This window comes from Salvelinus namaycush, chromosome 42, assembly GCF_016432855.1.
Source record: "Salvelinus namaycush isolate Seneca chromosome 42, SaNama_1.0, whole genome shotgun sequence".
Classification (NCBI taxonomy): domain Eukaryota; kingdom Metazoa; phylum Chordata; class Actinopteri; order Salmoniformes; family Salmonidae; genus Salvelinus; species Salvelinus namaycush.
The window spans coordinates 3,072,954-3,089,133 of NC_052348.1; positions in this window are offsets into that span (position 1 = coordinate 3,072,954).

A 16,180-nucleotide genomic window follows, 5' to 3' on the forward strand; every position below is an offset into this window, starting at 1 on the left:
CCTATAGGGGAGGGTCTGGGTGGGCATCCCGCAGTGCGGGACGTGGACCCCGCTCCACCTTAGTCTTGGCCCACTTATCGCGGGCCCCGGACAGGAGGGCGACTCTGGCTGTTCCGGACAGGAGGGCGACTCTGGCTGCTCCGGACAGGAGGGAGACTCTGGCTGCTCCGGACAGGAGGGAGACTCTGGCTGCTCCGGACAGGAGGGAGACTCTGGCTGCTCCGGACAGGAGGGAGACTCTGGCTGCTCTGGACAGGAGGGAGACTCTGGCTGTTCCGGACAGGAGGGAGAATCTGGCTGCTCCTGACTGAAGCCCGTCGCTGGAGGCTCCGGACTAGAGGGCGTCGCTGGAGGCTCCTCGAATCGGCCGGGCTAGAGTGGGCCGGGCTAGAGTGGGCATCGAGCCAGGAGGGATGAGGGTATACTGCACCAGCCGGCCTGGGGTATACTGCACCAGCCCTACGCACGGTGTCCCCGGTTCGCCAGCACAGCCCAGTGCGGCCTGTTCCAACTCCCCGCACTTGCCGGGCTACAGTGCGCATCCACGGTCCAGTGCATCCGGTGCCTCGGCCAAGGACAAGGCCTCCTGCATGTCTCCCCATCCTGGTGAGTTCTGTGCCTGTGCTAAGCCCTAACCCTCCTGCATGTCTCCCCAGCCTGGTGAGTCCTGTGCCTTCTCCCAGAGCCAGGCCTCCTGTGTGTCTCTCCATTCCAGTGGTGATCCATGGCACGAAGCCTCCAGTGATGATCCATGGAAAGAAGCCTCCAGTAATGATCCATGGCAAGAAGCCTCCAGTGGTGATCCATGGCACGAAGCCTCCAGTGGTGATCCATGGCACGAAGCCTCCAGTGAGGAGTCATGGCACGAAGCCCGAACGAGGGTCCCCAGTCCGGAGTCTCCAGCGACGGTCTCCAGTCTGTGGGGGTCTCCAGCGATGGTCCCCAGTCCGGAGCCTCCAGCGACGGTCTCCAGTCCGGAGCCCCCGGCGACGGTCCCCAGTCCGGGGCCCGTGGCGAGGGTGTCCAGTCCGGGGCCCGCGGCGAGGGTGTCCAGTCCGGGGCCCGCGGTGAGGGTCCCCGCACCATCGGTGCCACCAAAGTGGGGTGAGCCAGAGGTGGAGCGGGGTCTGCGTCCGGCACCTGAGCCGCCACCGCGGATAGATGCCCATCCAGACCCTCCCCTATAGGTTCAGGTTTTGCGTCCGGAGTCTGCACCTTGGGGGGGGGGGGGGGGGGGGGGGGTTCTGTCACACCCTGACCTTAGAGAGCTTTTTTATTTATCTATTTGGTTTGTTCAGGGTGTGATTTGGGGTATTCTATGTTTTGTTTTTCTATGTTTCTTTATTTCTATGTTTTGGCCGGGTATGGTTCTCAATCAGGAACAGCTGTCCAGTGTTGTCTCTGATTGGGAACCATACTTAGGTAGCCCTTTCCCCCTCCTTTCAGTGTGGGTAGTTAACTTTGTTTGTGGCACTAATGCCCTGTAAGCTTCACGGTTGTTTCGTTCGTTTAATGTTTTGTTGGCGACATTTCTAAAATAAAAGGAAAATGTACGCTAACCACGCTGCACCTTGGTCCCCTTTTTTTGACGGCCGTGACAATAATAGTAGAGAGAATTATTTATTTCAGCTTTTATTTCTTTCATCACATTCCCAGTGGGTCAGAAGTTTACATACACTCAATTAGTATTTGGTAGCATTGCCTTGAAATTGTTTAACTTGGGTCAAATGTTTCGGGTAGCCTTCCACAAGCTCCCACAATAAGTTGGGTGAATTTTGGCCCATTCCTCCTGACAGAGCTGGTGTAACTGAGTCAGGTTTGTAGGCCTCCTTGCTCGCACACGCTTTTTCAGTTCTGTCCACAAATTTTCTATAGGATTGAGGTCAGGGCTTTGTGATGGCCACTCCAATACCTTGACTTTGTTGTCCTTAAGCCATTTTGCCACAACTTTGGAAGTATGCTTGGGGTCATTGTCCATTTGGAAGACCCATTTGTGACCAAGCTTTAACTTTCTGACTGATGTCTTGAGATGTTGCTTCAATATATCCACACAATTTTCGTTCCTCATGATGCCATCTATTTTGTGAAGTGCACCAGTCCCTCCTGCAGCAAAGCACCCCCACAACATGATGCTGCCACCCCCGTGCTTCACGGTTGGGATGGTGTTCTTCGGCTTGCAAGCCTCCCCCTTTTTCCTCCAAACATAACGATGGTCATTATGGACAAACAGTTATTTTTTGGTTTCATCAGACCAGAGGACATTTCTCCAAAAAGTACGATCTTTGTCCCCATGTGCAGTTGCAAACCGTAGTCTGAATTTTTAATGGCTCTTTTGGAGCAGTGGCTTCTTCGTTGCTGAGCGGCCTTGCAGGTTATGTCAATACAGGACTCGTTTTACTGTGGCTCTAGATACTTTTGTACCTGTTTCCTCCAGCATCATTACAAGGTCCTTTGCTAATGTTCTGGGATTGATTTGCACTTTTTGCACCAACGTATGTTCGTCTCTAGGAGACAGAATGTGTCTCCTTCCTGAGCAGTATGACGGCTGCGTGGTCCCATGGTGTTTATACTTGTGTACTATTGTTTGTACAGATGAACGTGGTACCTTCAGGCATTTGGAAATTGCTCCCAAGGATGAACCAGACTTGTGGAGGTCTACAATTATTTTCTGAGGTCTTGGCTGATTTTCCCATGATGTCAAGCAAAGAGGCACTGAGTTTGAAGGTAGGCCATCCACAGGTACACCTCCAATTGACTCAAATTGTGTTAATTAGCCTATCAGAAGCTTCTAAAGCCTTTTCTGGAATTTTCCAAGCTGTTTAAAGGCACAGTCAACTTAGTGTATGTAACTTCTGACCCACTGGAATTGTGATACAGCGAATTATAATTGACATAATCTGTCTGTAAACAATTGTTGGAAAAATGACTTATGTCATGCACAAAGTTGATGTCCTAACCGACTTGTCAAAACTGTAGTTTGTTAACAATACATTTGTGGAATGGTTGAAAACTTCAGACTTCAAATGTACTATTTTAAAACATATCAGGCAAGATACAGAGGTAAATTAGTGTCAATGTAATGCACAAGGGCTCCAAAACAATCAAAAAAGCTCTTTATCACACAAATGTTACTTTATGGCTATTTGGTTGTTTGTAGTGTTTCAGAGTAGTGTAAAGTAGTGTTTTAGAGCCATAAAATTCATCACAGCCCTGTTTATTCAGTGTTTGGTAGAATAATACAATTATTATCTGTTAAAGTATGCTTCATACACATGAATGATCTAAATCACTGATTTCATTTCAGATAGATTCTCAGATAGATACACGGCTGTATTTCTGCCAACTTCCACTGCAGGTGCAGAAGGCAAAAAAAACAGAAGTATGTAGCTTTAAAAAAACAGATTTTGATGCCGGTTGTATTATGCTAATTCTGGACAATGACTCTACTCTAGCTCTGTGTGGTAATTACAGTGTAATATTAATATTACAAGATTTACAACAGGGCGAATAGCACCACACATGGCTAACACTGGTATAGGCTTACTAGGTAGATAACACGTGCATACAGGACATTTTCTCTCATTTGCAAAATTGTGCCCAGGCTCGTTTTCAGTTGGAGGTTGGTTTGGAAGAACGACAGGTGCTTTGCAGTCAGCACAAGAGGGAAAAGGAATAGAAATGCACGTGCAAAAATACAAAAACTTTTCACTTATATAACTTTCAGTATAATGATGGCTGAGGGGTGCAAACAGTGAAGCTCTATGGTAAATTCCCACAAAAGCAATGTCCACTTTATGCTCCAATTGAGATGAGAATTATTGTGGTAAACTATGATGATGAATACCACATTTGGATCATATTCAAGATAGGTGATGATTCTTGTTCAAAACGTGAACTTAAATAGGCCGTGCAGAAACATGAAAAGCTGAAGGAAACAGCTGGGGAAATCTTATTTTATTGATATTAAATAATTTCATCATCATACATTTACATAGATTTTGTTTTTTATTTTATTTATCCTTTATTTCACTAGGCAAGTCAGTTAACAACAAATTCTTATTTACAATGACGGCCTACCCTGGCCAAACCCTAACCCGAACGACGCTGGGCCAATTGTGCGCCGCCCTATGGGACTCCCAATCACGGCCGGTTGTTGACTCGGTACCGGTACCCCCTGTATATAGCGTTGTTATTGTTATTTTAATGTGTTACGTTTTCATTTATTTTCAAGTAAGTAAGCATTTCACGATAAGGTCTACACCTGTTGTATTCAGCGCACGTGACAAATACAATTTGATTTGATCTCAATAGAATTTCAAAATGGTTAGAGTAGAGATGAAGGGAGCTCTACTATTGTCTTTAAGTATTTCGACACATCTGGCGTTCCCCTGAGAGCAAGTCTGTTTGTTTGAGGAAGGAAGATGTGTCTACTGCTTTACTGAACAGGCCTGCCTCTGTCCCTCCTCCTCCTCTTCGACTTAACGTATTCTCAAGGTTATACTAGAACTGTCAGGACAATATATTCAGCAGTCTGTCTCAAGCTGTTCTTAACCCGACAGCACTGGGAAACTCTGACAATGTCCACACTCTTCTCAGCATACACAACAAGATGCAGTATAGTGTCCAGGTGAGAAAGATATACAAACAGACAGGGATGTTGTAGTTGTGGAGACAGTGTAATGTGAAGAAACCAGTCTGAAGGAGATGACAGAAACACACAAATGCAGCTCAAGTGGAGTCACACAGCGATTGTTACCACCGAGACATTCATCTCTCCAAGGTGTGTGTGTGTGTGTGTGTGTGTGTGTGTGTGTGTGTGTGTGTGTGTGTGTGTGTGTGTGTGTGTGTGTGTGTGTGTGTGTGTGCGCGTGTGTGCAAGATTGTGTGCCTGCTTGCGTCCTGTGCGTGTATGCACGTGCATGAACAGTGGTTGTTTAGCCAAAAATATTAAACGACGGGTGCGCAACTATGGGGCAAAACCCAAGAGGTTTGCTTAGAGTCTTTTTTCATTATTATGAATTTTTACCCCTTTTTCTCCGCAATTTCATGATTACAATCTTGTCTCATCGCTGTTCCTCCCTAACGGGCTCGGGAGAGGCGAAGATCGAGACATGCGTCCTCAGAAACATGACCCGCCAAACCGCGCTTCCTAACACCCGCTCGCTTAACCCGGAAGCCAGCTGCACCAATGTTTCGGAGGAAACACCGCTCACTGATGACCGAAGTCAGCCTGCAGTTGCCCGGCCCGCCACAAGGAGTCGCTAGAGCGCAATGAGCCATTTTCTAACCAGATCAAATCTGTTCTAGTGAGGGGAGAGTGGGAAGAGAGGAAAGACGATTTGGAGAAAAGAGGGAGGAAGAAGACGAGAGGGATGGTCTCCCCTGTCTATGAATCAGACAGATTGTTAGCTTCTCTCATTCTGCAGCGAGACTTTGTTATAGCAGAGACTCTGGGACTTATTTTATCTTCTTCTCTCTCTCTGACACGACTTTTCCTACACACATCCTTGTCTTGTGTTCCGACTCTCTCCCCCTCTTGTTCTGTCCCTTCTCACTCACTCCATCTCTCCCTCCCTCGTTCTCTGTGTCAATGCGACTCATCCTTCTCTTGCAGTCTGTAATTCCCACCAACAGATCATGCGTTCGGGCCAGGAGAGGAGAGGAGGAGAGGATGAGAGGGAAGGATGAGGATCAGGAGAGGAGAAGAGAACAGAGGAGAGGTGTGACTGCATCCTGTAGATTGACATATTTGTGTCTGCTGAATGTTAATGTCTGTGGTTCCAGCTAATGTTCTCGCTTTGTTTCTTTGCACCTTTAGGCGTGCCAGGTGTCAGATGTTAAGAATAGATAATTATACAATACAAATAGTGTTTTAAAAAAAATCCTAATTGAATATTGTATGTGTATTGATCACTATAAATATTGATCACATTCTCTGTCTATGATCATATATTTTGATGCTACTGAATGTTAATGTTGTGAAACTATGTTATACATTCTTTTACCTCCTGTTTCAGGAAGTGATGTCACTGAGTACTGCCCCTATATATAGGACCTTCCACCCCCACCTGGGATATGGATGTCTGATGTCTGATGAAGAGGGTCGAAACGTTGTAAATACATGTCACCTGGGAGCGTGAGCAGCAGTGTGGGGCGTTTTCCTTTGTTTTACAGTACAAATACAGCCACACAAACGACATTAGTTACGAACACATTTTGAACCAGCACTTCAGAGAAGAAAATACAACAAATATTGTTAACGCAGTCATTTCTGCTGCGCCAAGACGGTCTCGCCTGAACGAATTGCACTGCAGAGATATTTTACGTAAGGAAAGTGGGAGTGAGAGTGTTAGAGATGCTGAGGAGGTCACTAAGGCGTGAACTGACATGAGATGAGAGAAATACCGCCGCCACTCTCTCCGGGAAAAAAAAAATAGATCTTGAAATCGGCAACTGTGTCAGATCTCGTCTTTGTGAGCTGTTAAATAGAGATCACACAGTCTATAAATAACCCTATAACTAATCCACCAGACTGTGTGTATTGTACGTGCGTGTGTGGGAGGAGTGTGATAATTCCCCACCAGAATGAATAGCACTTTTGCAGCATCTTGTCATTTGTTCTAAAATGGAGTGTAATCACTGTAGAAAAAGAGAGGACAAAAGAGAAAGACTCCCACTCAATAACAGACAAGTGACAAATGAATGTCAAAACACCTACAATAAGCTGTATCAATCACTGAGGTGGCCGCAGCTAGTAGAGAGAAAGAAGCCTATCTTTTTTTGTTTCATTCTATCGTTTGCTCAATATACGGTACATGTATGTGCTAGTTGTGAAGAAACAAGTAAAGTGGGCACTATTTTTCATCAGGAATCAAGATAAGACCCAAGTGCAGACTGTGTGAAGTAACAATGTTTATTGTAACCACAGGGGCAGGCAAACGAAAGGACAAGGCAGGCAGGGGTCGATAATCCAGAGCAGAGGCCAAGGTACAGGACGGCAGGCAGGCTCAGAGACAGGTCAGGCAAAGCCCAAAGGGGGGGGGGGGGAGTTCTAAGGAGAGTGGGGTGGCTGTGCTGCTGCAGGGTGACACTGTCAGCAAGCCTCATTCGGTTTACTCATCAATTAATAAAGACTAATTTGATTAATCAGCAAGAGGAGCAGGTGTCATTCCCTGCGAAAATAACTAATAATGCATAATTAATTATGACTGCTGATTAGTGTTAATTAGCACAGTTCTACTGCAATCCTTTCACTGCATCATTTAGTCAATTTCTTGCTCTCTCTCTCTGACAAGTAATGCAAAGGAATCATTCCCTGCCTGGCAAACAATATTGATGGATACACTCCATTATATTCTCATAATTCTTTGTTAAATGCTTGCTGAAAATTACACATCCATGTTTTTCAAATCTTCTGACAATTCATTTAAAGGATCCAAAACGGCTGTAAATATCCCAGATTGGGTCTTTAAAGTGTCCCAGACACAACCAAAAATGTACTCCATCGACCAACCAACGTCCTATTTTGTCCTATTTAGTCTCATTTGAATGAAATGTCTAAATTAAGACACATATCAACACCACCTCCACATTGTCTGCTGCCGATGATTGGCCCTAGCCCTGTTAAACAATTTTACTGAACAAAAATATAAACGCAATATGCAACAATTTCAAAGATTTTGCTGAGTTACAGTTTGTATAAGGAAATCAGTCAATTGAAATAGATGAATTAGGCCCTAATCTATTTTAGCTCATGAAACCTGGGACCACTTTACGTTTCTATTTTTGTTCAGTGTATCATTTTTCCTAAGACAACCATTACAATGGGTTTCATCATTGATTATGCAGCAATTAGTGTGTGTAATATTTGTTGTCGCAGTGTGCCAGCTCCTATTAGTACTGGACTCAAATACAGCATCCCAAATGGCACTCTATTCCCTATATAGTGCACTATTTTTGACCAGGGCCCACTACTTTTGACCAGAGTCTAAATTAGTGCTATTTGTCAAAAGTAATGTACTATATAGGGAATAGAGTGCCATTTGAGAACAAACAAACAAGGGTCTATAGGGAATAATGTAATTGGTTCTGGGGCTTGGTCTAAAGAGGATAATTGTCTTCGGGTGCCCTGTTCTGATAGGGCTAGGAGTTTTTCTGGATCATGTGACCTGACCAGGAAAACGCTGGGCCCTTGTTGCTAATTACAGTATATGTTTTGTAATGTTCAGTTTGTATCTTCCGATATTAGTCTCATTCCGGTAACTTTGTGTCGGTTGTTCACGCACGTATCTGCCCTCTCTTTGGCTAGAATATTCCCGCCTGCCTTCCGCCTTTGCGGACATTTGTTTACATTGTTAGAGTGGTCAGTCTAGTATCTTTCAGTATATAGATCCTCTTTTTTTGGGACAGGTCACATGGTTAGAAGAAACATCTGGCCCAAGTAAGTCAAACTCTATTGGACGGTTTTCAATAAACGCTTCACTCTTCAATGTTTTATATAAAGGTGTGGCGTCATCATCAAACAAGTAAAATTATGTTTGACGTGAAAAATAATTGCTATTCATATTCTTCTTGTTCAAAGACCAATTGAAACCGAGAGTGAAATCCATCCAGTAAATTCTGACTAATAACTGTATTCTCCTTCAAAGACCAAATTATATTGAGATTGAAATCCAACCGATGAAGTCTCCGACTTCATTTACAACTTTCAACGGAGTTAGTTCATAGAGGTAATCGAGTTCCTGTTCACTGTTGTTACAGAGTTCAGTGGTTCCCAACCAACCCTTCCAGGGGTTGTAGGCTTATGGTTAGCCTCATGTACCGTACTAATCAAGCTCAAGCGCACAGGGTAGTGTGTTTTGGAGCGCCACCAGTGTCTTCAGGGTATATTACTACGGTTGGACGAGTTACAAACAAAAGCCAGCACTGTTGTTGTACTACTCCTATGTTCCTAAAGCTTTTAAATGAACATAATTGGGGTTTGGGGTTACAACATAATCAGTTGCGTGCCAAGACTTGGGGTGTACTGCGTTGTGTACTATGGGCCATAGGGCTCTGGTCAAAAGTAGGGTGCAATGCAAAGTGTCTCTAATCTACAGAAGGGAAAATGTGATGATCATACAATTATGTGATGGCAGAAATGTCGTGAGGGTTAAGTGCGACATGATCCTGTAATGTCGTGGCTTGATTATTTTAGGAGCTCGTCTTATTCTCGTCAAATCGAAAATTGATCCTCGAAAAACGTTCGCTCGTTCCTTCTGCTGTTTCTCCAAAAGGCATTTTCCCTTTTATGAGCTATGCTGAATGTCATAACTCAGATGAAGGAGACTAAGATGAATTGTTTTATGGATATGATGAGACTAGTGGGTATTATGATGAAAGTATATGCAGTCTGTGTTTGAGTATGTGTACTTTAGATGTGTGTGTGTACATGTGTGCACGGACATACACGTGTGTGTGTGTGCTCATGCTCATATGCATGGAATCATAACATATGGACAACCATGTGTGCCTGTGTACGTGTTCAGGCATGTGCGCACTGAACCCGATGCAAACCCTCTAGCCTCATGGGCCAACATCAACACAGGGCATGGGTCCCAACTCTAGCTCCAAGCTCCAACTTCCAACCAGGGCCTTCTCTCCACACTTCAGGTAGAGGGTTTTCTGATGGCTGCATGCTTATCATCACGATCTACATGCCAGAGGAGAGAGAGAAAGAGAGAGAGAGGCTTAGGCTCCATCTATCCTCTAGGTCTGCTGGAAAGAACAACCGAAGTAAACAAATAGCACAAGTAGAGCGGCAATTGAAATTGGCAGAGCCAATTGTTCTTCTCGGTGTGTTTAGCTTCTCGTGGATTGACTCACTCTGATGTTAATGAGTCTTGCACAGTGGAGGCTCCTCAGAGGAGGAAGGGGAGGACGGTCCTCCTCAGTGAATTTCATACAAATAAAAATGGTACAATTTTGAAAAAGTTATCCTTTTTAGATAAAACTATTCTAAATATATTCACGTCACCAAATAATTGATTAAAACACACTGTTTTGCAATGAAGGTCTACAGTAGCCTCAACAGCACTCTGTAGGGTATCACCATGGTGTAGTCGGAGGACAGCTAGCTTCCATCCTCCTCTTGGTACATTGACTTCAATACAAAACCTAGGAGGCCCATGGTTCTCTCCCCCTTCCATAGACTTACACAGTAATTATGACAATGTCAGGATTGTGTGCGGAAAAGTATCGGAGTCAAGCGCAGGACACAGGTGTTGAGCGAAACCACAGTGTTTTACTCAAAATATAGGTAAAAGTTCCACAAATGGAAATAATCACAAACACACACGTAATCATCACAACCACTAACGCACCAACAATCACGGACAAAACAGAAATGAAAGCCAGAGGGTTAAATAGGGAACATGATGGGGGAATTGAAACCAGGTGTGTATAATACAGACAAAACAAAACGAAACTGAAAAATGGATCGATGGTGACTAGAAAGCCGGTGACGTCGACCGCCGAACACCACCCGAACAAGGAGAAGGGCCGACTTCGGCGGAAGTCGTGACAGTACCCCTCCCCTGACGCGCGGCTCCAGCAGCGCGACGACACCGGCCTCGGGGACGACCCGGAGGGCGAGGTGCAGGGCGATCCGTGTGGAGACGGTGAAACTCTTGTAACATGGACGGATCTAGAATGTCCTCCACCGGTACCCAGCATCTCTCCTCCGGACCGTACCCCTCCCACTCCACGAGGTACTGAAGGCCCCCCGCCCGACGTCTAGAATCCATGATGGCCCTTACGATATACGCCGGGACCCCTTCGATGTCAAGAGGGGGCGGAGGGACCTCCCGCACCTCAGACTGCTGGAGCGGACCAGCCACCACCGGCCTGAGGAGAGACACATGGAACGAGGGATTAATACGGTAATCAGGGGGGAGTTGTAACCTATAACAAACCTCGTTCAGTCTCCTCAGGACTTTAAATGGCCCCACAAACTGCGGACCCAGCTTCCGGCAGGGCAGGTGAAGGGGTAGGTTTCGGGTCGAGAGCCAGACCCGATCCTCACTGCGGTGGCGGTCGGCACTCGCCTTTTGTCTCCCGATGGCCCGTTGTAACCGCACATGGGCAGCGTTCCAAGTCTCCTCTGAGTGCCGAAACCATTCATCCACCGCAGGAGCCTCAATCTGGCTCTGATGCCATGGTGCCAGGACCGGCTGGTAACCTAGCACACACTGAAACGGTGATAGGTTGGTAGAGGAGTGGCGGAGGGAGTTTTGGGCCATCTCCGCCCAGGGGATGTAAGCTGCCCACTCCCCCGGCCGGTCCTGGCAATAGGACCTCAGAAACCTACCCACATCCTGGTTGACTCTTTCCACCTGCCCGTTGCTCTCGGGGTGGAAACCTGAGGTAAGGCTGACCGAGATCCCCAGGCGTTCCATAAACGCCCTCCAGACTCTAGACGTAAATTGGGGACCCCGATCAGAAACTATATCCTCAGGCACCCCGTAGTGCCACCCCAGCCGGGACAGTGCGTCTGCCTTAACGTTCTGGGAACCTGGTTTGTAGGAAAGGGTGAAATCAAAACGGGTGAAAAACATGGCCCACCTTGCCTGGCGAGGGTTCATTCTCCTCGCCGCCCGGATGTACTCCAGATTGCGGTGGTCAGTCCAAATGAGAAAAAGGTATCTAGCCCCCTCAAGCCAATGTCTCCACGCTTTCAGAGCCATGACAACAGCCAGCAACTCCCGGTTCCCCACATCATAGTTTCGCTCCGCCGGGCTGAGCTTCTTCGAAAAGAATGCACAGGGGCGGAGCTTTAGTGGCGTACCCGAGCGCTGAGACAGCACAGCCCCTATCCCTGCCTCGGACGCGTCCACCTCAACTATGAATGCTAAGGAAGGATCAGGATGAGCCAGCACGGGAGCTGAGGTAAACAGAGCCTTCAGGTGACCAAACGCCCTGTCCGCCCCAGCTGTCCACTGCAGTCGCACCGGTCCTCCCTTCAGCAGTGAGGTAATGGGAGCCGCTACCTGACCAAAACCCCGGATAAATCTCCGGTAGTAGTTGGCAAACCCTAAAAACCGCTGCACTTCCTTTACCGTGGTTGGAGTCGGCCAATTACGCACGGCTGAAATGCGGTCATTCTCCATCTCTACCCCTGACGCTGAAAAGCGGTACCCTAGGAAGGAGATGGACTGTTGGAAGAACAGACATTTCTCTGCCTTGACGTACAGGTCATGCTCCAACAGTCGACCAAGCACCCTGCGCACTAGGGACACATGCTCGGCGCGTGTAGCGGAGTCCATTAGAATGTCATCTATATACGCCACTACACCCTGCCCGTGCAGGTCCCTGAAGATCTCATCCACAAAGGATTGGAAGACTGATGGAGCATTCATTAACCCGTACGGCATGACGAGGTACTCATAATGCCCAGAAGTGGTGCTAAATGCTGTCTTCCACTCATCTCCCCCCTTGATACGCACCAGGTTGTAAGCGCTCCTGAGGTCCAATTTTGTGAAGAAGCGCGCCCCGTGTAATGACTCGGTCATACTGGCTATAAGTGGTAGCGGGTAACTGTATTTTACCGTGATCTTATTTAATCCGCGATAATCAATACACGGGCGCAAACCTCCATCCTTCTTCTTCACAAAAAAGAAACTCGAGGAGACAGGTGAGATGGAAGGCCGAATGTATCCCTGTCCCAGAGATTCGGTGACATATGTCTCCATAGCCACCGTCTCCTCCTGTGACAGAGGATACACGTGACTCCTGGGAAGTGTAGCGTCTACCAAGAGATCTATCGCACAATCCCCCGGTCGATGGGGTGGTAATTGAGTCGCCTTCTTCTTACAGAAGGCGAGTGCCAAATCGGCATATTCGGGAGGAATGTGCATGGTGGAAACCTGGTTTGGACTTTCCACCGTAGTGGCACCTAAGGAAACACCTACACACCTCCCTGAACACTGACAGGACCATCCCTTGAGAGCCCTCTGTTGCCACGAAATAATCGGATCATGAGAGGCCAACCAGGGAAGACCCAACACAACAGGAAACGCAGGAGTCGATCAGGAAGAGACTAATTCTCTCCTCGTGATCCCCCTGCGTTCTCATAGCGATGGGCGCTGTGACCTCCCCAACCAGCCCCGACCCCAAAGGACGACTATCTAAGGCATGTACAGGGAAGGGAACATCAACAGGAATAATAGGGATCCCTAAGCTATGAGCCAAAGAGCGGTCAATAAAGTTCCCAGCTGCGCCTGAATCTACAAGCGCCTTATGCTGAGGATGCGGGGAAAACTCAGGAAATTCTATAGGTAACCACATGAGTGCAACAGAAGGCTCTGGGTGAGTTCTGTGCCTACTCACCTGAGACGACCCACCAGTGCTCCGCCTGCTACCTCGACTTCCAGGAGAAACACCCCAGCACCGGACAGCAGTGTGCCCTCTGCGTCCACAGTTGGTACATGGAGTGGTTCCCCCTCCGGTCTCCCTCCTATCAGCCCCTCCCAACACCATAGGGGTTGGATCCAAGGAGCTGGGTAATGGAATGGGCGGACCCCGATCTAGACGCCCGCGGGAGGCCAATAGGTTATCCAGCCGGATAGATAAATCCACCAGCTGGTCCAGGTTGAGAGTGGTGTCCCTGCAGGCTAGCTCCCTACGAACGTCCTCTCGTAGACTACACCTGTAATGATCGATCAGGGCCCGCTCATTCCATCCCGCACCAGCGCCAGAGTACGGAAGTCCAGGGCGAATTCTTGAGCGCTCCTCATCCCCTGTCTTAGATGGAACAATCGCTCTCCCGCCGCTCTCCCTTCAGGTGGATGATCAAAGACTGCCCGGAAGCGGCGAGAGAAGTCATCATAGTTATCCCGGGTAGAACCTTCTCTTCCCCAGATGGCGTTGGCCCACTCCAGGGCTTTACCAGTCAAACAGGAGATGAGGGCGCCCACCTTCTCGTGTCCCGAAGGGGACGGATGAACAGATGCCAGGTAGAGCTCCAGCTGTAGGAGGAACCCCTGGCACCCGGCTGCTGTTCCGTCATACGCTCCTGGGAGCGAGAGCCGAATCCCACTGGGTCCGTACGATGGAGGGATGGACGGTGGTGTAGGTAGAGGTGCGGGTGGAGGTGCTGGGGTATGAGAAGAGGACTGGCCACCCCTCATAGCCTGGTTCCTCTCTAGGTTTCTTCCTAGGTTTTGGCCTTTCTAGGGAGTTTTTCCTAGCCACCGTGCTTCTACACCTGCATTGCTAGCTGTTTGGGGTTTTAGGCTGGGTTTCTGTACAGCACTTCGAGATATTAGCTGATGTACGAAGGGCTATATAAAATAAAATAAAATAAACTTGATTTGAAAATAAACTTGATTTACTGGGAGACCTCCTCTCTCCCATCTGTCCATTGTTTGCAGCACGCGATCCATGGCTGTCCCTAAACTATGCAACATGGTCGCGTGCTGTTGAACCTGCTCTCCTACTGGGAGAGAAAGGCTGGCTGCGCCTGCTGACTCCATTTGAAGAGGGTCCGTGATTCTGTCAGGATTGTGTGCGGAGAAGTATCGGAGTCAAGCGCAGGACACAGGTGTTGAGCGAAACCACAGTGTTTTACTCAAAATATAGGTAAAAGTTCCACAAATGGAAATAATCACAAACACACACGTAATCATCACAACCACTAACGCACCAACAATCACGGACAAAACAGAAATGAAAGCCAGAGGGTTAAATAGGGAACATGATGGGGGAATTGAAACCAGGTGTGTATAATACAGACAAAACAAAACGAAACTGAAAAATGGATCGATGGTGACTAGAAAGCCGGTGACGTCGACCGCCGAACACCACCCGAACAAGGAGAAGGGCCGACTTCGGCGGAAGTCGTGACAGACAACTTCCGGAGGACGTCCTCCAACCTATCAGAGCTCTTGCAGCATGAACTGACATGTTGTCCACCCAATCAAAGGATCAGAGAATGAATCAAGTACTGAAAGCATAAGCTACAGCTAGCTTGCACTCCAGTGCATAACATGTGGTGAGTAGTTGACTCAACGAGAGAGAAAGACAACAGCGGAACTAATTTAATTACTAAATTAATTTCTTCAAAAATGAAGGAGAACAGGAGAGTGAGAGACGGTCGGCGGTCGAGAGCCTCCAGCGACGGTCTGCGGTCCAGAGCCTCCAGCGACGGTCGGCGGTCCAGAGCCACCAGCGACGGTCGGCGGTCCAGAGCCTCCAGCGACGGTCGGCGGTCCAGAGCCTCCAGCGGCGGTCGGCGGTCCAGAGCCTCCAGCGACAGTCGGCGGTCCAGAGCCTCCAGCGACGATCCACGGTCTGGAGTCCCCGGCGACGATCCACGGTCCGGAGCCTCCGGCGACGACCCACGGTCCGGTTCCTCCAGCGACGATCCACGGTCCGGAGCCCCCGGCGACGATCCGCGGTCCAGAGCCGCCATTGAAGATGAGGTATCCGCGAGTGGAGTGGGTACTTCGCCCCGCACCGGAGCCGCCCCCGATGGTAGATGCCCACCCAGACCCTCCCCTATTGAGTCAGGTTTTGCGGTCGGAGTCCGCACCTTTGGGGGGGGAGGTATTGTCACGCCCTGACCATAGAGAGCCTTTTATTCTCTATGTTGGTTAGGTCGGGGTGTGACTAGGGTGGGTCATCTAGGTAATTATATTTCTATGTTGCCCTGGTATGGTTCCCAATCAGAGGCAGCTGTTTATCGTTGTCTCTGATTGGGGATCATATTTAGGCAGCCATTTCCCCTTTGTTCTTTGTGGGATCTTGACTATTGATAGTTGCCTTGTAGCACTATTGTTAGCTTCATGTTTCGTTTTGAGATTTATTGTTTTTTTGTTTTGCTGTGAGTTTCACATAGAAATAAAAGATGTGGAACCCAGATCACGCTGCGCTTTGGCTCACTTATTAAAACGAACGTGACATCATGAAAAAAAAGAATTGTCTTCCCTCATCATGAACGGCACTGACCGCCACTGGTCTTGCAGTAGGAATCTGAGGATCATAACGTCAAATCTCACACAACAGTCTGACAGGACAACTTCAGAAAAATAGTGTACAGTATTTCACTTTATTAGGGAGCTATCCATCCATCTCATAGCAATATCAAAAACGACCAATGAGTCCGTAAAACTTTCAGGCTTGCCATGTTTGAAGTTCTCGGACC